The sequence below is a fragment of the Pterocles gutturalis genome, unplaced genomic scaffold (assembly GCF_000699245.1).
Source record: "Pterocles gutturalis isolate BGI_N339 unplaced genomic scaffold, ASM69924v1 scaffold11207, whole genome shotgun sequence".
NCBI classification, from domain to species: Eukaryota; Metazoa; Chordata; class Aves; order Pterocliformes; family Pteroclidae; genus Pterocles; species Pterocles gutturalis.
The window spans coordinates 44144-70986 of NW_010115476.1; the positions used below are offsets into that span (position 1 = coordinate 44144).

Genomic DNA, 26843 nt, shown 5'->3' on the forward strand with positions numbered 1-26843 from the left:
GGAGACGAGATCAGTTCGATAGGTTTAGCTGTATGCCTTAATGAAGATTTATCTAGCTCTGTTTGGCCACCAGCAGAGATAAAGTTCAGCGTAACTCCGTTGATGCAGATGGAGAGCATCCCATGTTGCATATACAGCCCTCCCCATCCAGCTTTGGCTCTTGTATCTGCGAGGGAAGAGTTTTAAAAGAGTACTTGCCTGCACGTGTTGGGAGAAAACAGTAGCTGAGAAGAGGAAAAAGGCAACGAATTCCAAGGAGATTATAATTGGTACATGATTGAAATCCCATATTAAAATAATTTCCTGACCGCTTCTTATTTGAGACTTAGTTTTGACTTCTCTACAAAAGGGCTTTTGTGGGTAGCTTGGCATAAGTGAGTTAATAAATCAGGTTTATGATTCTCAGTTAATAAATTGGCATAGAGCCATTGACTTCTGTATTCATAAGAAATTAAACCAAGGAAAGCGAACTACGAGCCTGGGGGAGTTTTAGCACTAAAGAAAATAGACTTCTGGGCATGGAGGGTGAGTTTGAGGTTGCCTCCTTCCCTCCAGGCTTGCCGGGGGCTTGGCTGAGATTTTGTGTGGTGCTGACTACGTTAATCTGACAAATGCAGGTTAACGGGCTAATTCCCGGCAGCAGGCGCTGCCTGTCCTTACTTGCTTTCAGTCCTCATGCTTAGGCTTTCCTTGGGTTTTGTTATTTAACTTTTCAATGTTTTAAATTTAAAAAAAATAAATTAAAACCTTGAAAAGGCATTAACTAGAAAAACAATTCTTGTTCTATATTCTTGAATAATATAAGACGAACCAAGCTGATTTTTTTTTTCCCTCTTCTATTTTAATTTTTCCCACATTTTTTCTTTTTTAATTGTGATTTGTTTCTGGGGTTGATCAGGCAGGAAATGGAGCGTGAAGAAGCCCCAAATCAGGGAGCTGTGGGTTTCCTCACCAACGGGAGTGAAATGTGGATTGCATTAGATGAGGGGCTCAGCGTTCACCTCTGCGCAGCACCAGCCTGGGCGAGCGGTGGGAAAGCTGCAGAAATTGGTGTGGCAGTCAGCAAAGACCCCTGCACCCCAGGAGAATTAATATAGGAGGATTTTTTTTTTTTCTACTGACGTTAATCCCAGCTTCAGACTGTGGCACTGGTACCTAAAGCCTATTTTAGATGCAATGGGTTTTTCCCAGGCACCACGCATCAGCAAAACCCTCGAGCAGGGGCTGCGCAGAGGTGACGCAGGACCGCGGGGTTGTGTGATGTGTTTTGGGGTCAGGGAGGGATGGGGACCAAGTGACAGTGACATTTGGGATCTGTGGCAGCTGTAGCAACATCCTTGCCAGGTGCCCCCAGCACTGCACTGCTCCTTTGGCTTTTGCAAGTACATCCCCAGCTTCTCTTGCATAATGTGAAGAAAAATAAGCTCTGTGGTGAAAACACACTTTTTGCTCAAAAAAATTGTAGCTGTGTCCATCTAACGTGGGCGATGCCTTGTGATGTGCCAAGGTCTTGTGGGGGGAGAGACAACAGTCACACGGGGGAAAAGGTGGGAGAAGAGTGGGTTTACACCCCCTATGAGTAATCCCATGCCAGCAGCACAGGTGAGATGGTCCCCTGATGGGAGGATGGGGATGGCGTTAAGTGCATCTGGAAAGTAATGAACTGTTCTGATTTCTGTTCCTGCTATGTACTGTTTTATCAGATTATACTTTTTCTTTGTAATTAAGTGACCTTTTTTTTTTTCTTTGTGTTTTTTTCTTTTGTTTTCCAGGACCTGCAGTAAGTATCGTGGATTTTACTGTTGGATCAACAAAGTTAAGGTTTCCCCTTCACCCCTCCCCTGCCTGTCAGTGCCGTTGCAAAAGCACAGCGTTTTTTGGTAGAGGTGTGTCTGGAAGTAAAATTGGTACCAGATGCTGCTGTATTTTTTTTTTTCCATGACGGCAGACAAATAGAGGGGGGTAAAAAAAGTTTTAAAATGTTTAGCTTGCTGCCTTGAGGGACTTCCAGTAATTTTAAACCCAGAAAATATTCAGTGAAAAAGAGTTTTCCCTTTAAAGAGTTCTTTAGTCCGCTTCCATTTAGCAGAAATAACGCTGTACTAATATGTGACCATGTCGGGGGTTTATTGGTTCTAAAGCTCTGTCTTGCTTTTCTTATCTGGTGTGTTTCCATCATTTAATACGGGTTTGGTAGCCGCACAAGGGGGGCTAGAGGGAAAGTCATAGCTTGCTTCCTTCTCTTTGAAGTCTTGGGGAGAATAACAAGAATTCCTATCCATACAACCAGAAAAATTTGTTGTTTGAAGGGGTAATAGCTGAGAATGTGTCAACTCCTCTTTCCAAATGTTCAGACGTGCCTTTGGCTGTGCCACCGCCACGTCCACATCTGATGTTCTCCTGCTGGTTTGGGAGTGAGAATCCGGCATTTCCTTTGTGCCCTCCAAGTTGCTGAGGGATTGTTGAAAAGAAATGATTTGCATGAGGTGCTTCTGTTTATTTCTACCTTTCTTCCCCCAAAGCTGGAGGAGGAGGAGGAGAGGCTGGGGCTGTTGGCAGCCGCACATTTCCTTCTCCATCCTTGCACTAACAGAGATGTTTCTTCACGTCATTCTCTTCCTATAGAGCCTCACTGAGCTGAAAAGGAATCGTTTCAGGAAAAATAAATTTGGTAGCTATTCCTGGGCTAATGAATTTCCAGTTCTGTGGAGCTGTTTCAAAGCCAAAGGGTGATAAGGAAACGCCCGTGGGGCGTGGGGGCTGTCCCAGCGCCGCAGCTTTGGTTCTCGTGGGGTCGACAGCGCTGCCTGTGGGTTCAGTTAAGAGCTTTCAGCCCTTTGAATTTTTGCTTCTGACGTAAAGATTTAAGAGGAGTTTGAGCAAAATTATTATTTGGCTAAGTCTTGAATGAGCAAATTGGGAAAATTTAAGACCTAACAGCTTTGGCTTGACCATTCATCGAGGAATTCTGAATGCTTTTGCTTTAAAAACTGTGCCCAGCGTCAGCAATAAATCCAAGACACTGGCTCGAGAAATGCAAACAAATGGATTTCCCTTGTTAGTTTGTGTTTAGAAATGTAGTCTGTCAATAAATTAATTTTCCTGTAAATATTCTGTAATTAACGACCGCAACGCAGCCTCTCCATCCCACACAATGAAAGCGACTCAGTGGGTTTTGGAAATATCAGTGAGCTGGGCGCTGGCTGCGGGAGCAGCGTTGGGAGGTGAACTCCCACGTGTGTGGCCAGAGCTCGACGCCGCTGCCCGGCAGTTCACCTGCTTCACCAAATCCTGCATCGCGCTCACAGCATCGGGCAGGATCCCGGGGTCGTGGAGAGCATCTGCTGAGGCTAAGCACAGGCGTGTGCGGCTGGGGAGCCCTTTTGCGTGCAAGAGCCCATCCACATAGGGCTTCTGCCTGGGGATTTTTTTTTTTTCTCTCTTTGTGTTTTTCACACAGTTTGGCCTAATTATTTAAAAAAAATATATATATACATTTTCTTGCTCAGTGGCAGGTTACAAATGAAGAGAGCGCTGCCTATCTAAAACTCCATATATACATCTTTTGACATTTTCCTCTTGATTAGAGCACTTTGGCTTATTAAAAATGGATTTATTTAACCCTTTCGGCTCTGCTCCTGCTCAGAGGCTGTTATCAGCCCACCCGCAGCCGGCTGGGTTACCCTTCCTCACGTGTGCTGTCTGTTCACTTTTATTGTACGCGATTCGGCACAGGCAACATATGGCGCACTATTAATTTTTCTTTGTCTCTCATTGGTTTCATTTCCTGGTTCCCACGGCACTATTGAATTGCAAAGGGAGCACAGGGGAGATTTAACAGAAATAAGACTTTTTTTTTTTTCTCCCCTTGCCCTTCTTTAAAAGACAACTCCTGGTTTAGTTCATTAAAAAAAAAAAAAAATCCTTCATTTTTAGTGTAAGCAGCATTTGCCAGAGAGTTCTTTAAACATAATATATAATAAAAGTCCTAGAACCCACAGAACCACAATATTATTTTATTTCAACAGTACTGTATTTAACTCTATTAGTTTCTTCTGTTTCTTGATTTTGGCCATAAGGAATCGATTATATCTTACATGTACAGCATCGCACGCTGCTAAAACTCTATCCTCAACTCTGTTGTTCCCTAGTAGCAGTTGTTCTGGTATTTTATTTTTTGGCTGTCCCAAGCTGGTTGTGTATATGAAATGATGAGAATTTGTGGTGCAGGATTTGTGGCTGTTGGATGATGGATCGTCCTGTCTGTCAGGAAGGGCTATTCTGCTCAGATGTGCTGTAAAACCCCTGTTTCGGAGGGTATTAAAATCACATGCTGGGTAGGAAATTTCTCCAATTGAAGGATAGACTCACCACAGATTGTAATTAAACATTTACAGTCCCAGATATTAACAGACACTTGATGTATTAGCACGCTGGCTGGGGAGCTCACCAAGTGTTTCCTATTTATCTGTGTGCGCTCCAGTGCCATACGTCTCCATAAAAATCTCACCGTACGTTTTCTCCCAAGACTGTAATTTGTTAAACAGGCGGTTGCTGAAGTCAGTGGTGTTTCTGGGTAAATCAATAGGGCTGCAGGAGGCATTAAAAGCTGTAGGGGTATTTAGGAAGATGGGGAGAACCACCGTACATGGTATGAAGGGAGGCTGCCAGAGCTATTCCATGCTGTAAGAAATGTATGAATCCGCCTGTCTCTCCACAGCATGCTGACATAACCTATGTTTATGGTAGCAGATGACATTGCTGTACCAGATCCACGCTTTGCTGCCTACTTGTGTACCAGCTAATACTTAACAGCTCCTTCCTGGGGAATCTGTACGTCTGGCTTGCAGCAGGCTCCTCTGCTGGAGCTGACGGCGTGATTAACGGCAGCTCGGGCTGTAAACGCCTTTGGGAACCCCCCCTTGAGGAGAGCAGAAAAGGTGAAATATCCTGAATGGGTCGTGGTTTATTCCGCTGATCTGGCAGGTGTTACTAGTAATGTCAATCAGGGTTTTCCCTGTAGCATCAGCTTTTCTTTCTATTTATTGCAAATGAAAGCAAAGCTTAGAGGTGAGCTGGCAGAAGTGCATCCTGCAAGGAAATGAATGGGGAAACCTTCTCTGAATCAAGTGCTGGGACAGGAGGTGTCCCTGCCCAAGGCAGGGGGTTGGAATTGGATGATCTCTAAGGTCCCTTCCAACCCAAACCATTCTGTGATTCTGTGAGGTTGAAGCTCGGCGATGGCTGCAGGGCAGAGGGGTTGTCCTGGCCGCTGGACTGGCAGCACCGCAGCATCCCCAGCCTCTCCCCAGACCCTGAGTGTTCCCGTACCTCTTGGTACCCACATCCCAGGGCAGGCTGGCGGCCAGGATCCCGTGTGTATCCTGCACATCCACGGCTTCGGGGGCAGCAGGGACCGAGTGTGGGCAGCAGGGACGGGGGCGAGTTGGCAAAAGCCTCGGTAAGTAGCTAAGGGGAAGCATGAGATCAAAATCTGGGGGAAATATGCCATAGGTATGACCTTTCTGATAGGAAAATTGCCCCGAGAGGTTCCTCTGGAGAGAGTTTAGTCCCGGGGCCAGCTGGGGAGCCGATGGGGCGTCTCCTGCCGGCTGCTATGTGTTGTCGCGCTGCTACGGATGCATTGACTGACTTGTTGTCTCGCTTGTTCCCCCACCACAGGGGCAGTCAGGACGCGATGGTTACCCGGTAACTCTGCTATTCTTTGTATTTTTTATTCTCTTCTAATCTGCGCTCCGTGGTTCTCTCCATCTTTTCCATGACACTTGATTTTCTTTGCCTGTCTTGGTCTCTTTTTTTTTTTTTTTCTTCTTCTTTTCTCTTTCATCATTAGTGATAGCTTTTGAGGGATTTAGCCCTAAAACTCAGGAGCTTGTGCAATATATATTCTCCATTAATGTTTGTAGGGGTGAAATACTTGAGCCCTTTCCTGGTATTATTCCCACTCTGGCCTAAGAGTTCCCTGGAATGCAAAGTTAGGGAAGGCTTTGGGGTTTGTCCCACTCACAGCTCTAGTTGGCCAAATTTGGGGACACTGGTGACAGAGCTTCAGGTATTAAGATAGGTCCTCATTTGCCCATCTCCGAAATTTTTTTCCCTTGGAGCAGAAGTGTCCTGTTGGCATGGAGAGATTTAGCAGAGGCTCGGAGGAGGAAGGGTAATTCGGGATGCGCTGCCCTTCCCGTGCCTGTGAGCACCACGGAAAGGTCTCTGTTAGAGAGGTGTCTTCTGGGGAGAAATAAACTGGTAATTCAGGGCTGTTAAAGGCTCCGAGCCACGTTGCGCGGGAGGAGGGACCCGGTTCTGGCCGGACCCCGAAGCACAGCCAGTGGCTGGCTCCCTTGGTCCACGTTAACGTGAACAGCCATGGTGCTGCGGCCCCGAGGGGCTCAGTGACCCCTCATGCAGCGACTCAGTGTAACGGGTTGGTAAAAATCCTTGTGTAGATCCTCTGTGTTCATAGCGCGTTTCCAGCTCTGCTCTTGGTTTTTGAATGGGTGCGGAGAGTCCTGCACTGCCTGATGCTCTCGATGGGGCTTCTTGGCTCCGCTGTTCCATTCGTGAGGTAAAGAAAAGCAGTTAGCCGCCTCCTTCCTGTGGTTAATACCTTTTTCTTTTTTTTTTTTTTTTTTTTTTTTTTTTTTCTTTTTTTTTCTTTTTTTTTTTTCTTTTTTTTCTCTTTTTGTCCCCCTGAAGGAGTGTGTTAGGAAAACTCACTCCTTGTCTCTGCCACCTTGTGCCCTGGCCCAGTTCCCCCCTGAATGCCAATAAACCACTGAAACTTCAATTGAATTTTCTGTGTGTGATGGACTGGGAGCTCAAGGGAGGAGGATTGGAAGCGGAATACAGAGCTGTTTTCAGTTCTCATTTCCCCTGGACCCCTGTGAGCCTCCCTGGGGAAGACAACAGCATTTCCCAGAAGGAGAGAGGTCTGAGATTGGGTTAACTTTGCAGAACACGCCTGGGCTGCCCTTGCATCCATAACACAAAAGCACTCAGGGCTCCACCAATTGCTTTTAATAAATTATCAGGAGGGAATGGTGGGGAAGGCTGTGAATGACCAGGGCTGCTGATTTCCAGGGCAGGGATCCCGGGGCAGGCACAGCGCGGTGGTTTGTCTCCCTCAGGCGGTACCTGCCCGCAGCGGGATGTGGCTGACCGCTTTTGGCAGTGCCTGTGGTCGGTTTACCCCCTTCTTCTCTGTTGGTCATATTTTGATAAAGCTTATGCACGTGGTTTAGTTACAGAGCTCTGAAAACTAGCAAGGCTGGGAGGAAATTGTGATTTTTCCCTCGGACAGAGCATCACCCCCAGCACCATGCTCATCCCAGCTCCCAGCAACGGGTTTTGGTGCTGCTCCAGCTCTTCTGGATGGTGTCAGGGACTGGTAGTCCAGCTCTGCTGTCCCATCTGCACTGGGAAAATGGCATTAATGCCACTGAAAAGTTTTTTTTTTTCCTCTTCTCTCCTTCCTCCCTGGGACCTGCAGCCCAGGCAGGCTGGGTGGCTGCTCTTATTCCTGAATTTGCAAAATTGGCTGAGCCAAACCCAGCAAACACTGAATTCCTGCATCTGCATGGCTGTGACCGTGCTAATTAGCTTCATCTAATAAGGATGTGGCTATAATTGTATTTCCAAAGCAATATGTATACCTGAAGAAGGAGGAAACTAAACATAAAGCAGGCTTGAGAGCCTCATTCAGCAGAAGCATATGGTCAGGCTTTACATCCAGTTGCATACTCAAATAGATTTAATTAAATAATTCCTTTCAGGGTGATCAGATAAACTCCAGGCTGTTTCAGGAGGTGGATGTGGTGCAAATGCAGAAGTAGCAAGTGGATGTTAGATGGTGTTCGGTGTCAGAGAGAGGTATGGTACACGTGCGTCCCTTGGCGAGCGGTGCTGTGAGTTTATCTGTGAGCTGCGGGTGTGTGACTGAGCTGCAGGCAATGGGAGCTTTAAAGGGGTGAAAGTGAACCAGAGCTCTGGAGATGGGGCCCAAAGAGAAAACAGCTTTTGTAAGATGCTTTCAATATTTTGATACTTAACATGCTAAGGGGAGGGGTTTGTGCCCTACAATAAAACTTTACAGCAAGAACAGTTTCTTCTTTATGAAGTTCTGTAGGTTCATTATTTTTTAAACCCCAGGGAAGATTTAGTTTCTGGTTTTAGGACTATGGCATATCCTACTACCATTACTGTAACAGATTTGAAGAATGTTGGGTTTTGTTGCTTTTCTGGTCTTGTTTGACTTGGCTTTGACATCCCGTTGAACATGGATCACAGCATGTACCTCAGCCTGAATGTCAGTGTAGGTTCCTTTGGGATGCGTGGGTCTGTCTTCTCTCCCCTTTCCCCTGTAACTTTGGAACTTGGCCCATTTCAGCCAAATTTGGCAGAAGGACAAAGACTGTCCAGATAATTAATTTAATGTGAATTTTTGATATCAGGGGCAGGTTAAGGGAAAAAAACATTTTTGATATCCATACACGTGCCTTTGCCATATCAGAGATTTCCTGAAGATTGTCCTGTCTGAGATTTTCTTTAACTACAGTGCTGGGGAGGCTTTTAAAATGTTTTTGACCCCCCAGCCAATATTCTAATCCATTTAGCTTCTGCAGGGGCTTGCACACAGATCATGTGTGTGTGTGCTCTCTGGAGAACTGGGAGCAGAGAAAGGCAAAAGATCTATTTTGTGTCCAAAACACCTGTGATTTTTTTCTTTCTCTTTTTTTTTTCTTTTTTCTCTCATCTTGGCTGTGTAATTTGCACATAGTAATGGTGGCAGTGATCATCCTGGATTTTGGGGTGAAAATCTGCTTGGTCTGAGAGCCTGCCTTGCACCTCCTGAGCTTGCAAGAATGCAAAAGAAGATGCCAGGGAGGGGGAGGATTTTATTGTTTTTGGTGCAAAAACACTGATTTTTCAAAGTCTATTTTAGAGAAAATGACCTAAAACAACTTCTGGGGGGAAGCAGAGCCCTTTCCCCCAAAGGTGGAGCAGAGCCAGCAGGTTGCTTTTCTCATCTGGTATCTTCTGTGTGGTCCTTCTCGCAGGACATCGTGATGTTCCTCCCGGTCTTGGTGGTGGTGGTGGGCTGGAGGTGTAGGTGTGTAGGGATGGTGTCCTGGGGTGAACTGAAAACTACCAGATAAATGATGCCTTTATACGGAAATCCCAGAATAACTGGTCATGACAGGTTGATTACAGGGCTCCACTGATTCATTAGACACGCAGTGATCTCTAAAGAAAACATAAGTGATAAAAATGCTGTAAAATGAGAAGTTCAGAAGAGAAAATGACAGTTTTCTAGACGAGATCCTGAGCAGCCTGATCTACCTTTGGTTAGCCCTGCCTGGCGGTATCACTGTGTCTGCACCCCCCTGCCCAGGGACCCGCTGTGGGGATGATGGGGGAGCCCCAGTTGTCCTCGCTCGGGGTTTTGCACAAGTCCAAGCACTTGCTGAGGTTTCCCAGATGCCATGAAGGGTGTTGCTGCAGGACAGCCACCAGCCACTGCCAGTCTAACCGCATTGTTTCGCTCTGGTGCTTCCCCTCGCCAGTGTTTCTGAAGAGACGACAGCAGCTTTTAGATCAGATGGACGAGGGAAATTTGGATGACACCTTTACCCTTTGCCAAAAGACCACCCAGCCCACCCCTGAAACCAAAGCCCAGCCCCAAAGTTTGAGCTGGGCTTTGCGCGAGGGTGTGCTGGAGCAGAGGAAAAGCAGATGTGCAGCCGCCGCGGTGATGGAAATGTGTTTCTCGTTGGGGAGAACCAGGCACCGGGGTTGGGATCCCTCGGGACGCGTCCTGAGCCATGCTCTCTGCGGCAAGGAGCATCCGCGGCGCGAAGCCGTTCCCCTCGCCTTGATGCGCTGTCAGTGCGTCAGCGTGTCGGGGGCATTTTCCCTCGTCAGGCTGGGAGGGGAGCGGAGGAGTTGGCTGTGCGGAGGGCTGGGGCGGCGGGGCTTTGGGCTGCTTGCGTTAGCAGGGCGGGCAGCTGCGTCTGGGCAGGAGGAGAAACAGAGAAAATGAGGAGCAGATGGAGAGCCGAACTGCGAGCAGGCTTTGCCGCTGACCTTCCACACAGGCGGATCTTCCCATTCTGTAGCTGCTGAAGGGAGTCAGCATCTGGAGGGGAGAAGCAATGGTTGGGTGGTGCTTTTAGCAGCCTTGCCCCTGTCCCTGCCCCACATGGGGATGGTTCTATATTTGCCTTCAAAGTACTCAGCTGTCCTCCTACGTTCTATTTCTCCTCTTTCCCAGTGAGATGGGAACGTTTGCAGTTCCCCAGAACCTGTTCCCTTCCATCTTCCCATCTAGTGGAGAGGCCTTTTGAAGCGAAATTCTCTGTTTCTTGAGAGTTTCATCTGCCTGTGCTGCTCTTCCCTCCCTAAAATCAGTCGCTGCTACGTGACATCCCGAGTGGAGGGTTGTCACTTCAAGTGGGAAGAAACCAAAAGAATGAAGTTGATTAATGAGGGGAGTTACTTCATGTGCATGTCTTCATTAATAAAAAGCAGAGCAGGGAAGAGGCTTTTCAGGGGAAAAAAAAGTATGATATGAAACAGAGTTGTGTCCTATTTTATACATTTTCCTTAGAATATTAGCGTCTATTTTTAGTTGAGCAGAGTGTTATTCATTTCGGTCCTCCAGCATATAATGTTTGCCTTTTGAATTTTGTAAATCAGTTGTGTGCTGCCTGAGAGAGCCCGGGCATCGTCCTGCCCATCCCTCTGAACGATGGGGCTCTTTGGGATGGCAGGGAGAAAAGGGCTTCAAGCTCTGCCTGCTTAGAAGTACTGCAGCTCCTTACTCAAAATAATTCAATATTAAGTAATAGCCTCCTTTTCTGTTGATGGGTAGCTACACCAAGATAATCAATTAATGGACTTAAAGGAGAGACACAACACAGGCGTTACTCAATGCTGGCTCAGTGCCTTTTGGGGAATAATTGCTCAGTCGAAACTGAAATACTCTTGCACAGGCCACTCTCCTGTACTTACAGCCGCCTCATGCTAAGGAGCTTTTGGAGCTAAGCAGCTTAACATCTTCAGAAACTTTATTTTGGGAGCCCTGCACAGTGAGCTAATATCTTCCCTTGGCTACAGCACTGTAAATCCAGAGTTATCCACTGAAGTCGGCTGTAATGCTCATAGCCAGAAATCAACTGGTAAGGACGATAAACTCTGGTTTTAATTAATTTTCAAGACGTAAAGTGAAGCCAAATGTTTTCTTCTGAGCTGACATCTGGGAGAAGGGTTGGAGGAGCACATGCAGAAGGGAAGTTGGTTCCTTGACTTGCAGGACCCCAGCACAGCGGAGCACTGTGACAGGGACTTTGGTACCAGCTCTGGACCTTGGCCAGATTTTGGGGTTTTCTCAGGAATGAAGAATTTCAGTTGGTGTAGATAACTTAGCAAGGGAAAGTCTGTGCAAGCCATTTGTGTGCAGCCCATCAATGTATTATGAATGCAGACAGACTGATGTGTGGGAAATGAGGAACATGTGCCCAAGCCTGTTCCTGGTGGCAGTTCCTCCATCCTGTTGTGGTTCCTCAGAATTTACCAGAAAGCTCCAAGACATGCACTCAGCCCAGCATTTTGGAAACAGCAACACCAGAAAACCAGATGTGACATAATAAATTGCTTTTACAGGAGAACTGCAGACGTAGCTTGGAATTGGGCTGCCTGAGGACTTGATGAGTTGCCTCCATCTATGCAATTATCTCCAAGCCCTCCTTGGGCACGCTTCGGGTGCAGCCTGGGTTTATTGCAGAAGGAGTTGTGAGTAGCTCAGGATTCCTCCGTGCCCAAACCAGAGCAACAGGCAGTGGTTTAACTCTTCAGGAGGGCTGTCAGGAACCCCCTGTGAGATCTGGGAGCCCACGCTATGTGGTCAGACCTCATGGGCTGTACGGAAAAAACTCAGACTTTTCCTGTTTTTTCGCAGTAGGTGGATGCTTTGCAGACCCTGGGTGGTAGCTCACGCACAGACACAGAGTGCCTGTACATCGCATGGGTGTTTTGGGTCGTTGTGCGTGCACAGAACTAAAAAATTTCATATTTAACATCCGGCATTGCTAGGCTTAGATATTTTCATGTGATCAGTATCCATCCCAAAAATGAAGGTTTCTGTCGCTAAGCTGGCTATTTAATTTTCTTAGCAAGGTTCATCAAGGTCATAACTGTAATTTAGGGTTCAGTCCTGTGTTTGTTCTCAAAAGTATCTTTACTCATAAATAGTTAGACTTCAACGAGTGTCTCCTGTGAATGGAGTCATTTGCACACATACTTCTCCCAGTAAGAGCCCAAAAGACAGAAGTAACGAATACTCATTTTACAAGGCAAACTTTGTAGTTTGAGACTTTTTCATTTTATTTTAATATCAGTTTTGTGGCCAATTCACGTAATTATTTGCCTAGAGGGGAAAACCTCTTTAAGCAAGGAAAGCAGATCCAGCGTATTTTCCTTCTCCATCTGTTTACTGCTGCTCTGATGTGGAGACAACAATGATTTTGTAAAGACCAGCTCTACATGGCAGCAGTTTATTTTTCTTTTGATTTAGAGGTAATTCTTCCACAGGGAAAATAAAAAGTTGTCTTGTATCCCACCCAGTAGAGGAATTGCAGATGCGTTTGTTTATCTTCTGCACTTCCAGTGTTTCTGGCCAGGGTGGGGAGGGGGTCTGGTGAAGGTGCTGCTGACAATGGCAAGAAGAACTTTTCTGCCCCAATTGCACGGGCAGATTTCTGCTACGGGGTGTGCACAGCTCTTCAGGTGATGACTCAGACCCTGCTGGCCACCTTGTCCCAAGCTGGCTCATGCAGGGGGAGCTTGGCAATAAGGATGACTGTGAGGACGGATGGTGGGAAAGGTTCTTCACCACCCAACGCCTGGTTGAAGCAGGGATTTGGTTTCTGGCTTCTCCTGCTGCTTTTCTTCTGGTTTCCAGCTTTGGGCACAAGTGCAGCTGGTGGATCTACGTCTCTATTTCCAGTGTGCTTGGGCACAGCCATGTGGTACTAAGGTTTGGCTTGGAGACAGAAGAAAACTGAGAAAAAACAAGAAGTTTCCTCATTAACCACAAAAGAGAGGTAATCCATACAGCAGCTGTCAACCAGGGATGGTGCTGGTGGGGGAAGAATATAAAGGCAGTAAGAGGCTGGAGTGTTTGCTTGAAATGTCACTATTCTTCCAAAACAGTTGCTTACCAACTTCAAAACTGTGTTCCCACCACAGAGCCTGTCTCCTCTCTCGTAGTTGGACATTAAACAGAAAATATCCCAAACCCAACTGGGCACTAAATGCTTGAAACAAGCAGTTGCACAGAATGCATGGAACTCATTGAAGCCTCAGAAATTTGGGAGAAGCTGGTGGACTCTGTCTTTCCATAAAAGCACTTTGTTGTTTTGGAAGAACACTGGTGCAAGGCGGTGCATGGATGAGTGAGCTCTTGCTTCTGAAATGATGCTCTGCAGCAGATAAGCTGAGCTGCCATGCCTGCCCAGGAATCGCCGCATTTTACGTCAGGAGGAGCTAATGAACAGCTCTGTTGTGGCATAGCCAAGTAACCTTGCTCACAAACCCGAGCAGTGTCCCTGCAGCTCCAGCCCAGCATTTGTTTCACCCCTTTGGACCAGTCAGTGTTGGATTTGCTTCCAGGTGTTTTTCCGGAGCATCTCTGAGAAGACTTCCAGCAAAACAAGGAGGGAGCTCTGCAGACAGATGGAAGAAGGCACATCTGGTGGTTAAGGAAGAGGCAGCTACTGCAGGGGAAAGGTCCCATGTCCCACCCAGTGAAACCCTGGTGAATGTGGTTGGCATGGCTGGGAAAGCAGCTGGGAATGGAAGTACTTCAGTGAGCCCACACTGGGGACACAAAGGAGGGGCTGAGCAGTGGGCAGGGCCCCGTACTGCCCCAAAAACATTCTCAGAGTAGGGTTTGGGGTTTTTTTTTCTATTTTTCTCTTCTTCTTTCTCCTCTTCTTCTTTCTCCTTTCTCCTCTTCTTCTTTCTCCTCTGTTTGCCTTTTTTTCCTTCCGTTTCCCAAGGATTTCAGAAACCATTGCAAGTGTTTGTGCCCCGTGGAAGGGAGCGGGGCTCTCATTGCAGAGGCTGCCCATGCACAGCCACCAGATACCCAGCATGGACCAGCCCAGCCTCCGAGGTGGCTGCTCCCATGCAGAGCCCTGCAGTCTGGTTTGCATTAGGGGTGAAGTTTTTAGCAAATTACTGCTGCTTTCTGCTCCGTTTCCAGCAAAGAATGGGCAGATGCCGCCCAGTAGTCTGAGGACGGATTTTTTTTTTTTGAGCAGAGCACAGATTTGCGTTTTCTTGGTTGGTTTCTTAACACGTGCTTGGCTCTTATCAGGCTGCTGCTCTGCATCGTTGTCCTGACACCTCTGTTGGGGGATTTATTGCTGTCAGCTCGGGCTGTGGGATGTGGGTCCCCCCAAGAAAGGTTTCAGAGGAGATTTCTGGGGTTTTGGTGATGCTGAGCCCCCCTAGATGCTCTGGGCAATGCCTGGGGTGCACTCAGGTGGCCTTTTTGGAAAGAAATTTGGGAGAGGGGCGAGAGCTGCTGCAGCCGAGGGGGTCTGGGAGCAAGGAGGAGCTCAGCTCACCCCACTGCCCCAAGCAGCCCAACTGGTATCCCCCCCAAGAGTGAGATCAGATGTTACATGCAGGGCTGCGGCTTGCAGGGAGATGGATTTTGGAGAACCCCTAGTTACCCTCCCCTGTATCTTTATATTTCTTTAAAAAAGGTTTTTCAGCCAAAAAAGGAGATCCTGGCTTTGAGGCTGTGCAGGACAGTGGCGGGAGGGAACCAAATCAGAAGAGGGTTTCCCATTAAATCCTCAAAACCTCAGTGGTGGTGAATTGTGCCCCAAAATTTTGGACACCCAGCTGGGGTAATACACATGCATAGGCAGAAGTGGCCATGCCTGGGTTTTGGGGTCCTCTTGTGCTACAGCACGTGTAGGGTTTGGTCTGTCAAGGGAAGTCCAATGAGAATGCTGTGTGACATCTTCTGTCACACAAGTGCCTCCTGCCGTGCTTTATATCCAGAGCGATCCCAAACGGGAGCTGACACCGGTCACAGGAGTTTCTCTTCCCTGCTGTTCCCATAAATAAGCCAGTGATGCCTGAGATTTAACATGTTTTTTGATCCAGGTGTCCAACTTAATGGCTAAATAAATACCCATGTCTGGCCTATCTTGTCCTTCTATGACATCTTGCTGCCTTGGAGAAGACCGTAAATCAGTTGATAGTTGCATGCGGAAAGCTGTGGTCCCCGTGCCTCGCTGCCAGCCTCGGTGCAGGTGCCACCAAGGTTGATTTGAGGGGGTGGCAGCAGCCCCCCAGCTACCCGCCAACATAGACCGGGGGGACCTGCCGTGCCAAAGGTGCTTGTGTTTGCAAAAAGGTATTGGGTAAATTACCAAGGTTGGATGTGTTTAAAGCTTAACCACGTGCAAAAGTGAGACCTCAGAGAATGCTGTGTGTAAATGGTTTCCTCGTTAAATCTGGCAATAGGGTATTTATCAGGGCTTGCTTTGGAGCTCTGCTCATTTTAGTGGCTTTGGAAATAAGAAAAAAAGAAAAGGTGTTTTATTGATTTACCCAGAAAATATCTTTTCAAGACCTGAGTCACTTGTGGGGCAGCCAAGGTAGTTAAGCTTCCCTCATTTCAAATATTCTTTGCTTCTGTTTTTTAAACAAATATACTGATGTGTGGAATTACAAGCGTAAATTATTTTCCAAATTAAAACGGTTAGTCTTGCAAATATTAAAAAGGCATGCCTCATCGACATCACTATTTTGTGTTTGTAAGAGAACTGTAGAAGCTATTTGCTTTTAAAAAATTAAGAAAAAGCTATCACCTAGTAGTGAAAAAGTAGCTTTTGAGTTTTCATGCAATCATGGACCAAAGGGTAATTTGTTTTAGACAATAGTGAAATAGCTTTTTTCAAACAAAGAAAATAATTAGCAAAGGATTGTTAATAAACACGTTCATGATGAAAAATTTTTATTTATTTTTAAGTACAGGGCTGTTTCTTGGTGTAGCAATCCTATCCCCTTCCAGTGAGACTGTCTACACTGTATATAGTTAAACATCAAGCTATTGTGATTTTAGTGATCTTAATGCTTAAATATGACAGCTCCTAGTAGGAACGTTTCCAATGCTGTGCTTTTTGCAGGCTGATGAAATTTCAGGGTCTCACACCAGGGACCCCAGAGGTCGGAGAGGCAGAGGAACTTCCCACCAAGGACTTGTCCAGGCTCAGCCATTGCAGTCGGTGTGTGCGGAGGATAATTCCTCGTACGACCAATTTCATTTGTGGAGTCTATCTCTTTACAGATACTTAAATGCTGTTATTTGGAAGGGCAAATGATTACTGTAGCAGAAATGATATTGGATGGAGTAGAAACTTTTTTTATAATGGCTTCTGGTCCTTCTGCACTGAGGATTTTTGGGAAGGAGGAGGGGCTAGCAGTAATGGGGGACAAGGACAAGGGGACATCTCGGAGCACGTCTTGTACTCAGTTCATTTGCAGTTAGCACCAGTGGCTCTCAGCTGCTATTTAGAGGTCTCGCATTTCATTTCTTCCCTCTTTTCTCCTTTTCCTTCAGCTGGGAGGCTCAGAGGAGCCCAGGCAACCTGGCTGCCTTTCTCCACTTTCCTTGTGACGGCTCTGGCAGGGCGTGCTTGGCCACAGCTTTTGCCAGAGCTTTCTTCTCATACAAAAATGTGCTGAGGAACCGCATCACCACCAGACACTGTTCCACTTGGGAAGATTTACAGCGGAGCCTATGGGGAAGGATGGTCCCCACTCCCTGGCTGCGCTGCAAACCACGCCGCCCAGTGACCCAGGGCCCTTCGCAGGGATACTAAAATATTGTCCTGCTCTTTTGTTCTGACACTTTCCTCTTTTCCAAATGTAAGATTTTACCATTTATTTGAAACCACAGAGACAGAGATTGAAGGCAGCCCTTTGAAATTTGTTAAAATTTGACTGCAGGGTTCCTTCCGATCCCTGTGCTAATTTTTAGCAGAGCAGGAAACATTAAAAATAACCATAAGAGAAGATTTCCCAACTCAGAAGGATTGTCCTCTTAATAATCTCTGGCTTTGTTTTCACTAGATATTTTTCCCTCCCTTATAATTCCTGTAACGCTGCTAGAGCAGGGACGTCCCTGCCAGCAGCAGCGATGGCACCAGCGGAGGAAGGCGGAGGGCCAGGAGCCAGGCTGGCACCGAGGCTTGCTCTGAACAGGGGTAAGGGATGTACGGGGGAAATGCTTATTATTTATTGGAAGAGATTTTTCCATGTGAATTGGAGCTTGCAAGTTCCATGTCTTCCTGCTTTGGTGAACCTGAAGCCTTCATCTGCTCTTGGCGTTGGGTTAATCTCGCTTTTGCAGTGAGAGGTGACTTTTTGGTGCTACATCACAAGACTTCTGGGCTTCTGTGCAACAAAAAACCATGGGACCACATGAGTGTCATCTTTCTTGAAGCACCCAGGATTCATGGGTTTTGTCCTGCTTGGCTGGTGCAGTGATGGTTTTGGTCAGAACCACATTTTGGGGAAAGTTGATTGAATTTTCTCTCTACCTTGTCTTAAAACATCAGGTTTGCCCCAGGTAGAAAGTTCATCCCCTCTTGATACATTGAGCATTTAGTTATGTCAAGTGCGATCATTGTGGGTGTGATTTGGAACAAAAGGCCTGTCATCGAGAGTGGGCAAAAGCATGAGTGACATTTATCCCTGGGCAGAAAGCACAGCATAAAGCCACTGTGAACCTTTCTCTTACTCTTGCTTGCTTGTAATGGTGTGTCCAGAAAACTCACATTTTTCTTACACTTTGTGCTGGTCATTTAAGTGGAAGTGATTTTTGTATTCCCCAAAATGAAAGCTTCTGTAGAGGTGGGTTTTGACTGGGGGAACGAAGTGTTACTTGTTGTTTTCCTGTTCCTTAGTTATCACATGGGGCCCCCAACATGAGAAGGACATGGACCTGTTGGAGCAGGTCCAGAAGAGAGTCACAAAAATGGTCAGAGACTGGAGCACCTCCTGTACGAGGACAGGCTGAGAGAGTTGGGGTTGTTCAGCCTGGAGAAGAGAAGGCTCCGGGGAGACCTTCAAGCACCTTCCAGTGCTGAAAGGGGGCTACAGGAGAGATGGGGGGCTCTTGATCAGGGCGTAGAGGGATAGAATGAGGGGTAATGGTTTAAAGGTGAAAGAGGAGAGATTTAGATTAGATATTAGGAAGAAATATTTTACTGTGAGAGTGGTGGAAGAACTCCAACAGGTTGCCCAGAAACTGGCCCAGGCTGCCCAGAGAAGCTGTGGATGCCCCATCCCTGGAGGGGTTCAAGGCCAGGCTGGATGAGGCTTTGGGTAACGTGGGCTGGTGGGAGGTGTCCCTGCCCATGGCAGGGGGTGGCACTGGATGATCTTTAAGGTCCCTTCCAACCCAAACCAGTCTGTGATTCTATGAAATAAACTAAAAAATCTTTCATCTTTAATTAAAGTGACATGGAGCAGAATTGAAATAAAAGACAATAGTGATCTCAACACATGGGTTTTCCTGGAAGTTGTACACAATCATTTAAGGCAAGCCCAGGTTTCAGATGCTCTCTCCTACTTTACATGTTCAGTCCTCTGGCTGCTCTCAGAAACCTTGCCTTTGCTCATGCAGATGTTTGGCTGGACAGGTAGAGCAGAGTCAATTACATCTCCAGGCCAGACTAACGAAACATTTCTAAGTCTTGAGTTAGGCTTGTCTGTTCAGTGGCATGGCTGGCCAAGAGCCCCTTTGAAAGTCCAATGGATATTGTTTCTCTCAAGCATTAAATGCTTTCCCTCAAACAAACATCCTTTGAATAGGCCATTGTTTTTCCTTCTGGATGTCCTTTTGTGGACTGATACAAGAATAGCTAAAAGCTGATGAGTTGGTATTGTAAATTAAAAAAAAAAATAAAAATCTCTGGGACTTCTCCTTTCAGAAGTTGAATGTGTTTCAAGTTCTATGCTCTAGTCCTACATGTTGTCCTCTGGAGGTCGGACAGCTGCGTCGGGAGCTTCAGGTGAACCATCTCAAGCAGTCATAGTTTCAGGAAAGATGCTCTGTGGACCTGATGCCTTTCCCAGGTGTTATAAGCAATCGAGGTGATATAAAGTATGGAGGGGACATTAGGGGAAGAAGTAGCAGTTTGGTTGTGACCTTCAAGCCTTTGCATTAATGGACACAACTGCATTCATTTGTATTTTTCATTACTGCTACGTAGCAGTTGTGTACTGGTAGTTCCTTATGAGAAACAATACACATCATGTGAACAGTATAACTTATACTTGGTAACTTCATAAATCTCGTGTGTAAAGAAATCCCCATTTATTTTCAGGTGAGCATCTCTTGTACAGGTCCCCTAGTCCTTATAACACAGGTACCAATGTCCTGCCCAGGACTCAGCCACCTGGATTTTCCTCTTTTTCCAAACAGAGCTGTGTGTGTCCCACAGTTCCATAGTCCAAGCCCAGTCACCACAGCCACTGCAGACTGATTTGTTCCTTATCGCTGGCCAGAGCTGGGAGCCAGAAGAATGCTGGTTTTAATGCAGCCATTGGGCTTCTCTTACACACCTTTCTCTCTGTTGCTCAATTTCACCATCACACATTTAAGCTAAACTAAAAAAGGTTTCCCCTAACCGGTTCCCTAAGAAATACAGAAAACTTTGATGCTTTATCGTGGCATTATACCATAGTCCGAACCACATTTGCTTGAGTAGGACCTCCCAGTTTACAAGGCGGTAAAGCAAGATGTTTCAGCCCAGCGCGTCTGCAGGAGGAGCCAGGAGGATGCGCAGATGCTGCACACATGTGGCCATGTTGGGCAGACGTATGAGGGGTGCTGATCCCAAGGTACAATTCTGCAAGCCTTAGCCCTTGAATTTGTAGAAGGCAGTGAGGAGAGCAGGGCTGGGTTGTGTCTGAGACCACAGGAGCAACCATCGTGCCGTGTCTCTTCAGGAACGGTTTGCAGGGCTGAGCCTTCTTTGGGTTTAAACAAGGAAAGGTTTTAAGTTCTCATGTGGCAGGTTGTAGATGGGTGGAAATGCCGTTCTGGGATTTACTGTAGCTGTTGAGTTTTGAACTGCTTCCCTCCATCCCCAAGTGCCTGAGTGCCAGCTCCAGCTGACTGCAGGAGCAGCTTTGGACCTTAGGGCATCTGTGCTTTCTCTCCCCACCTGCATCCTTTCTCAAAAGTGAGGTTTCCTATGGCCCAGTGAGTTCAGTGGCTCCATGTTCATGAAGGGCTGCATGCCAGAAACGATGGGGAGATAACCATTTATCACGTCAACTTACCATGTGTTCCTGCAGCAACGCTAGAAAGGGGAGACCTGGGGAGGAACTGGGGTGACCGAGTGCTTGGTCCTGCAAATACAAGTGCGTTCCCAGCTCTGCATCACTGCAGATGAGCAAAGCAGATAGGTATTGGCCCATGGGGCAGAGGTACCCTTCCTTCTTCCATAGCAAGACACGCCTTGGCATCAATGAGATTTACCGTGATGGACTGAGGGTGATGGCTGATCCCCACATCTGGGGTAAAATCGTAGAGTTTCTGCAACTCCTTTTGATAAAACAGGTGGTTTCAGATCTGACATTGATGTGAATCACTCCTGGGATCTGCTCAGTTTAACCAAAATCAGGCATGTTTTACTGCTGCTTGTTTAGAGTCTTTAAAAGCCTCAGGGAGTCCCGAGCGCTGTGCCAGAGTAGTGTCACCCTGTCCCTGTCACTAATCCTGTCGCTTCCTCTCATGCTCCTTTTTACTCTGCAAATTGTTCGATGCCTCTTACTGTGCTTCTGTGAAACTCTCCCGCTGGATTGCATGGATGAAGGATTAGGTATATAAGTAACGCAGCCAAAGATTATACTGTATGTAAAGCCTCTTCCATAGCATGACTGATACTGCTATGTCTGTAAATTGGTTTTTTAATTTTTATTTTCTTTAATAATACTGTCTTTTCTTTCCCTTTTCAGGGGCCTCTTGGTTTGGATGGCAAACCAGTAAGTAGCACCGAGTGCCAAATCTAACGTCTGCTTATTCAAGCTGCTCTGAAATAGGCAGAATCTAAATATTACTAATTTATTACTACATATATAACTGTTTAGGAGACAAAATTGGATTTAAAAAAAAATATTCTATGGTCTGTCACCCATGCAAGTTTAAACTCTAACCAGAGCTGGCCGGCACAGCTCGAGGTGAGCTTTTCTTTACCTGGCAGCTGCTCTTGGGCTGCAGCCCAAATTTGGGAAATAAACACCCGTAGCACCTTGGAAGAAGCAAAGTCAGTAATCTTGGTTGTGTCCTCCTGCCACTACGAAGTAGTATCATACAAATAATTGTTCCCAAACTGGGTCCCTTTGCCTCCACAGGAGCCCAGGTGAAGCGCTTGGGAGTGCCTGGTGTCCGTGCAGTGCTTTGGGGAACAGCCTGGGCTTCATTTTATGAGCTGGTTGCTTGACTTCATTTTTGCTTGGAAGCCCTTTGGGTCCTCACGTGCTCTACTCTCTTTTTACTTGTTGTACAGAAACACAGGCTTTTCTATTTTTGTGCTAGCTGAACACTGGCCAGCTGTGATTCCTTTGGCTGGATGGCTGCTGCAGGAGGTCACAGCTCATGATTTGGTGTCCGAACCCCACTCTGTCCCACCACGTGCACTAGAGGGCACCGTTTGAAATCTTTTCAAGCTCCAGTCCTAAACCAACTGGGATTTTCAAAGTGGGCAGAAGTTATTCATTCTTTGCAATCATAAAGTTACTCTAGATATTTCTTTCTAGCCAGTCAGGGAGTATTTTGTTATAGCTATATATTGCTGAGGTTTGTTTCTATCCTAACCCAGAAGATGACAAATGTGAATTTAAAAAAAAAAAAAAAAAATCTAGAAATAACATGTTAGAAAACAAAAAAAAAATTCCAAGAAACTAGAAGGCCAGCTCACACTGCTGTGTTCAGGGCTTGGCTTTGAATTAGTGAGACGCGATGGTGGAAGAACAGCGCAAACCCCAACGGCGCGCTCCTGCGCCCGCTGCCCTTGGCACGTGCGTGGATGCAAACGGCTGCGAGCCGCGCATGTGTGCCAGGCAGGAGCGACACCTCTGGGCAAGAGGCAGGGAAAATCTCAATGAAAAACAAACTTATCAAACAGCCAAACTCAAACCAGACTGTTCATGATCTCTTCCATGCGAGCAAGGGGCCAGCAGCCTTGCTCAAAGCCAAATTACCAGCAGGAGGGATGCTGCGTGGGGATGCAGATGCTGCCGCTATCGGCCTCTCTGCTGACCTTCCCCCACTGGGTCCCGCTTTGGCAAGCACCGCAAATTGGGCTGAACCCCAAGATTCAGTCTTTCTCTGTGCTGGAAGGAGGATGCAGAGCAGGCACATCAAAGCGTGGCTCTGCGGCTTCTCTTTGGGGCTGCAGCGTGGCTCTGCCTGTCTTACAGAAAGCTGCTCCGAGGGGAAGATGACTTATGTCTTCAGCAAACAGGCCAAAGAAAGCAGCCCATCCTCCTTGTTTATTTCAAACAGATGTATAATTGTTGTAATGATATGCTGAGCATGTGTTTTTCTAGAAGTGATTTAAGACTTCAAGAAATCTCTCGCATCTATTTGGAGTCACGTGTTGGCGAGAGGCTGTCACGCTGCCTGCCCTCCGCGGTCCTTCCCCGGTCCTCTGGCCTGGCACCAGTGGCAGGACCCCGCTGGTGCTTCTCAGTAGCATGCTGCTTGTGTGAAGCAGTCTGTGACTTCAAGTCATAGCGTGTGTAACTTAAAATAATAGTGAGCATGGCTCAGGTTTGTGAACTGATGAATGCAGTCTCCTTGGTTTTGATGTTGTGTGTGTTGACAATTCTGCTGTTTCTTAACTCGGATCCTTCTGTATTTCCAGGGACCTCCAGGACCAAAAGGGGAGAAGGTAAAGACAGCACTAACATGTGGCTTTGGGGGAAGCAGCTGTATGTCCTCCTCCTGCTGTAATTCTCTCAGTTCAGGTTACCCCAACACACCACTGTAGTGTTGACGCTGTTTTTTGTTGGGATGTGGAGCTGTGACAGCGGGTTCTGGGGTTGCTTTTGGATGAGCCCTGGGACAGGGAGGGCAGAAAGAATTTCCATAGATATAGGAAGAATAAGGATGGCCTTAAAGCTCATCCCTGCTGCAGGGTTCCTGCTAACCCCTTAAGGGTTAGGAGAGCAGCATACAACCCTTCTTGCTTTCCTCCAAGAGCAAGGCTGGGGGCTCCATCGCTCTGTGTTTGCATGACATCCTCCCATGAAATTAGAGCAGCCCAAGAAGATCCTTACTGTACTGAAAGTGATGTTCACCCTCCCATGTGTAGGACATAAGCAGTCGCTAGGGGAGCCTTAGAGTTGGAAACAATCCGCTATTTCTGATTTATTATCTGTTTCATCGCCTGCCAGGGCAGAACCATTCCCTATTGTGTTGTCTCGAGCCCTTCTCCTCCCTGGGTTTGAATACATTAAGCAATAGGTCTCTTGCCCCTTCCCTTGTGCCGTTCCCACGTCCAGCTAACCCTGTGCTTGGTCCTTCGTGGTTGAAAGGTGAACTCTAATAGCTGACCCTTGCTGTTTTGCTTGTGATGCGCAGGGTGAAGCAGGGGACATCGGCCCGAGGGTAAGTAGTAACACGGCACATCGATTTATTCTAAAATCTGGTTGGGTTTGGTCACTGCACAAAACAAGGCTTTGTGCAGCTTTGTTGGTAAAAAATTAGGTATGGTAACACTTCTGGAAATGTTTAATTTTGCCATTGGAGCTCTTTGTGTTGGTGGTTTTCCTAATGTTGACTGTGGGGAAACAAGAGTTGAAGACCTTCAAGCGTCTCAGGAAGGGTTTTGTTTCTACAATTCTCTCTTCCAGTGTCAGAGACAGGCTCTATCTTTCTCTCAAAGCTGTGGTCCTTATTTGTTGTCATTAGAGCACCAGTATGTGGCAGTGAGACCCAGTGTTCCAAGGCCAGACTAGCACAGTGTTGTGCAGGATAGAAGGTTCCTCCTCTCTTGCTTAGCTACCCGCCTGGGTGCGCAGGCTGCCTTTGATTGAAAATAAAGCATTTAAAGTAATTGTATGATGAAGGAAAACCGTTTTGGCGATGGCCATAGTGGTAGGCAGTCTCCCAGGTCGGGGATGAGACGGGAGGACTTACTGCAAGGTGTGTGGGTGGGCTCCGTTGCAGGGATGGAGGTGGGGTTGGCCATGGGTCATGGGCACCTGCTGGAGACCCCATGGGGGGCTGTGCTGGGATGCTGGTGGGCATGCCCCGAGCAGAGGCTGGGTGCAAAGCTGGCACCCAGGAGTTGGCTGGTAGGCTTAGATGCAGCTGTTAGAAATGTAGCCAGGACCTCAGTGGTTAACGTTGGGCAGAGATGTCTCAGAGTAATTTTTCTTTTTTGCCTGGAGGCTATTGAGTCTTTTTTTGAAGCTGGTGTAATTTTCTGAAGCAACTCCCAACTGCCTTGGGTGCATTTGGAAATGCCACCCTAGGGCTCTGAGGGCCCCTAAAATTTTTCCAATAGATTTATGCTCTGCGTGGCTGAGGAGGGGCTCAGGCATGAGGTCTCAACCTTGTCTAAGAGCCCACCCACATACTCAAAAAAGGCTTTAAGAGGTGATCCAGCAGCACATGGGCATGAGTTTTCACTCCTTGGCTGGGGCTGTGGATGACTTCAGAGTGAGTGACTTCGGAGCGATGACTTGGGTGATGCTGGAGGAGATGCTGCTCAGGCTCTGAAGCCCCAGTGGTCTGTGTTGCTGGATAACGCAGGAACCCACCTCCTGCCACGGCTCCTGTTTGCGCCGTGGGAGATGCTCTGGGGACAGGCTCCATCTGGACTTGCAGGGTTGGTGCCAGCTCCCAAGGTAACACTTACCTACTGATAAAAATATGTACTTTCTTTTCTCCTGACCTGCGTTTGTGCAGATTTTGCTTTACTTTCCCATTTATTTATGTCTTTTTGCACAAGAGTAAGAAAAAAGGCTCCAAAACAATCTGGGAGGAAAGTGAGAGAAACAAGCCTGGCAGAGCCACGCCACAAGAAGGTCTAACAACTGGTGCCTGGCTTTGGAAATAGCTTCCTTTATGTCTCCAGGCACCCAGGGGTGTGGATTGGATACAAAACTTCTTAATACTATCTGGCCCAGATTATTTTTTATTTCTTAATTTAATCTATCTTCTTTCTCCAGTTTCAGTGGTGGCTTTGTTTAGCTGATTTTTGAAAGTTGTGTCGCAGCAAGTCATCGCATCAACGGGAGGATAAATAACTGGGAATACAGGCAGTGCTGCCTCCCTCGTGAATGTGTGTGTCTGTGGGCAGTGGAGAGGGGACAGTGTGTCAGTGAACACAGAAATATTATCGTTAGGAATGATAGATTAAAAGAGAATAATGCTTGGGGCGGCTTTGGAGGGACGGTCTCTGGTGCAAGTGGGATGAAGTCAGTTGAGGATTAGCTGCTGAATGTGTTCCTGTCTGCACCGCTTCTCTTTCTGTGTCTAATAAACACCTGCTGCCAGTGTGGACAAAAACGAGGTTATTGCACACGTGAGCATGCCTAACACAGGTGCTGAGGGTGATTTTTGGAGAGCTGAGGAAGGCATTCCCATTGGGCTCTCTGAGGCACTGAACACCAGTGGTTCCAAATAGCATCGAGGAGGCTGTTGCACAGCCTCACCTAACCAGGGAGGCTCTCTGAGGCACTGAACACCAGTGGTCCCAAATAGCATCAAGCAGGCTGTTGCACAGCCTCACCTAACCAGGGGGGAGAATAAACACAATCAAATCTACGGCAAAATGCACATAAGTGTATTATAGGGAGAAACAAAGAGCAGATCCCTCCTGCTCTAGGGAAGAAAGAGGGAGTTGAAGCAGGATGCTGCCCAGGCTGGGACTGCTGTGCCCTGGTATTTCTGATTGTTGTATTTTTCTCTTAAAATCAAACACAGTGCTATGCATCTGGAAAGAACTGGTTTTATAAGCCAGGCTTGCTCCCTGAGCCAGCGCTGGGATGACCGCTCTGGATTTATTCCCTTAGCCTGGCTGATCTTGTTCTCACTGACAGTGCAGATGTTTTGACAGATGATGAGTTTTTTGCACATCTGGGCTAGCAGATGCACAGGGCATGTGGAAGCAGGGCTGGGTTTGCTCTTGAGAGGGAGAAAAGGGGCTTCAACTTGTGGGGTAAATGCTCTTGTCTCCAGTGGCCCATGCGGCACACGCCTGCTCAACGGCCAGCGCGATGGAGATGGAACCAGTAACGTCTGCACCTGTATCCTGGGCTGCTGTGGGACTAAACACTGGCTGGCCCTGTGGCTGAACTGGCTCTATAGCTACGGGCTGGAGTTCAGGCTGCAGATAGAAAAGGGGCTTTTTCTCTCTAACTTTCTGCTAAAAATATAGCTGCTTGCCAAGCTTATGTTGCATATAAAAGCTCAGCACAGAAAGCATCCTGCAGAGCTCACTGTGACAGTCAATAGAGACACCTATGGATACTTCTAATTTTATTTTATTTTATTTTGTATTTATTTTTTTTATTTATTATTTTATTTTATTTTTTAATTTTCATTTTTTAAAAATTGCTTATTTTGGAATATTATGTTGAAATGGCTTCATCAAGTACTCTAAAGCTGGAAATCACCAGCACTCAAGGTTTCTGTGCTCTAAGGCGACATTGCTACGCAGGGTCAGACCCAGGGACCAGTGTCCTATGACCAGATGCATCCAGAGAGAGTA

General features: G+C 46.9%; 1 protein-coding gene across 1 annotated transcript in view; it reads left to right on the forward strand.

The window, feature by feature from the left end:
- Nucleotides 1–1774: 1774 nt before the first annotated feature.
- COL23A1 (collagen, type XXIII, alpha 1) overlaps nt 1775–26843 on the forward strand; it is a 46411-nt gene continuing 21342 nt past the window's right edge. The window contains exons 1-5 of the mRNA XM_010075191.1: nt 1775–1780; nt 5683–5709; nt 21076–21102; nt 22986–23012; nt 23705–23731. The gene's annotated coding sequence lies outside the window, so the exon portion shown is untranslated. The remainder of the gene's footprint in view (nt 1781–5682; nt 5710–21075; nt 21103–22985; nt 23013–23704; nt 23732–26843) is intronic.